General features: G+C 34.2%; 1 pseudogene; it reads left to right on the top strand.

Annotated features, from left to right (window-relative positions):
* Nucleotides 1-716: 716 nt before the first annotated feature.
* LOC101593268 lies at nucleotides 717-1,139 on the top strand (annotated as a pseudogene).
* The last annotated feature ends 1,009 nt before the right edge of the window (nucleotides 1,140-2,148 follow it).

The raw sequence follows: 2,148 nt of genomic DNA, 5'->3' as shown, positions 1-2,148 counted from the left end.
CGTGATTGGGTGTTGTACTTTGTCAAATGTTCTTTATTTCCTCATCTATGGAGATGATGGTGTAGTGTTTGTCTTTGTTCCTGTTAATACGGTATATTACACTTGTTGATTTACACACATTGAACCATCCCTGCACCCATGAATCCTACTTGATCATGGTGTATAATCATCTTCCTGGTTTGCTGTGTTCTGTTTGCTAGTGTCTTATTGAGGACTTTTGCATCTATGTTTATTGGCAGATTGGCCTGTATTTTTCACTTTTGGTTGTTTTTTCTCTGGTTTTGGTATTATGGTAATACTTGCTTCCAGGAATGATTTTGGAAGTACTGTTTCCATTTCAGTTTCTTTAAAGAGTTTGTCAAGAAACAGCATTAGGTATTTTCTATTTTTTTTAAAGAAATAAACAGTGAATCCATGAGGATATAGACTTTTCTTTGTTGATAGGATTTCAACTGTATCTTTAATTTCATTGACTGATATAAGGTTATTTAGAATATTTATTTCTTCTTGATTCAACTTAGGTAATTCTTGTGTTTCTAGGAATCTGTTCATTCCTTCTGAGTTTTCTATCTCATTAGAGTAAAAGTTCTTAATCTAGGTATTGATGATCTTCCGGATTTCCAAAAGATCCCTCATGATTTCACCTTTTCATTTGTAATTGCATGAATTTGAGTCTTTTCTTCCCTTTTTAAAATGAAGTTGGGAGCGGACTGAAGATGAATGCCAGAGGACTTGGATCTCAGCTAAAGGATAGTATTCCAGTTACTAAACTTTCAGCCAGTGGGCCTTTTGAACAACCTGATCTTCAAAAAGGTTTTCCATGTGTGAAAAATGAACTGTTATCAAGTCATACTCTTGAATTATCAGAAAAAAATTTGCAGCTCAACCAAGATAAAATTAATTTTTCCACACTGGGAAACATCCAAGTTCTGTTTGCTCCTCTTAAATTACAAATGGAATTCAAAGCAGTACAGCAGGTTCAGCGTCTTCCATTTCTTTCTAGCTCTAACCTTTCATTGGATTTTTTGAGGGGTAATGATGAGACTATCGGATCTGAAGATATTCTCAATGATCCATCCCAAAGCGAGCTCATGGGGGAACCACACTTAATGATGAAATATAAGCTTGGTTTACTGTGATATATGTGTGTGCTGTTCATGAACAAGAGAGGACATCATATTGTAGTTGTCTTTTGCTATAATTTGATATATACGACATTAAAAGTGGTGGCATCTGAAAAAAAATAAAATAAAGTTGGCTAAGGGCTTGTGAATTTTGTTTGATCTTTCAAAAAACCAACTCTTTGGATTCAGATTTTTTTCACATTTCTTTAGTCTCAATTGCATTAATTTCTGCTCTGATGTTTATGATTTCTTTCCTCATTTAAGATTTTGACTTGATTTTCTTGAGATGTGTGGTTCAAAATTAAGTTTTTTGATTTGTGCTCTGTTTTCCTAATGTGAGCGTTCTCCACTATTGATATATCTCTTTAGACTTCTTTCATTACATCCCATAAGTCCCAGTATGTTGCATTGGCATTGTCATTTAATTGTAGATACTGTATAATTTATTCTTTAATTTCATTTTTGACCCATTGATTGTTCAGGAGGATGATATTTAATTTCTGTTTGTTTATGTAGTTTTTGTGGTTTCTTTTGCTGTTGATTTCCAAGTTCATTATTCTATGGTCAGATATTATGCATGGGATAATTTCAGTTCTTTTTCATTCACATAAGTATGTTTGATGAGCTAATATATGGTCTATTTTGGAAAATGTTCCTTGTGCTGCAGAGAAGAATGTGTATGTTGATGTTCTTGGAGCTGCTTCTGATTTGAGACTCTCCAGGTCAGGACTCAGTCTTTCCCTCCCTTGTATATTTGAAAAAAACTCCATGTAAGTGAATGGCCTGCAAAGAATTAAATTAACCCTGCTGAGATAGAAGAACATTTTCTCAGGATGTCTGAATAAATTAACAAAAACTAACATTTATTATACTCCTACTATGTACCAGCTACTTTGTTAGCCAGTGGTACTACTATTCAAAACAGAGTGAAGTCCACATACAGTTAAGCCTAAAAACTGTGGTGTAGCATCACATGTACACACACACACACACACACACACACACACACACACACACCCCTTAG

This window comes from Octodon degus, unplaced genomic scaffold, assembly GCF_000260255.1.
Source record: "Octodon degus isolate 3935 unplaced genomic scaffold, OctDeg1.0 scaffold00020, whole genome shotgun sequence".
NCBI classification, from domain to species: domain Eukaryota; kingdom Metazoa; phylum Chordata; class Mammalia; order Rodentia; family Octodontidae; genus Octodon; species Octodon degus.
Note: the sequence above shows the minus strand (reverse complement) of the source record. Positions and strands in the feature narration are given on the sequence as shown.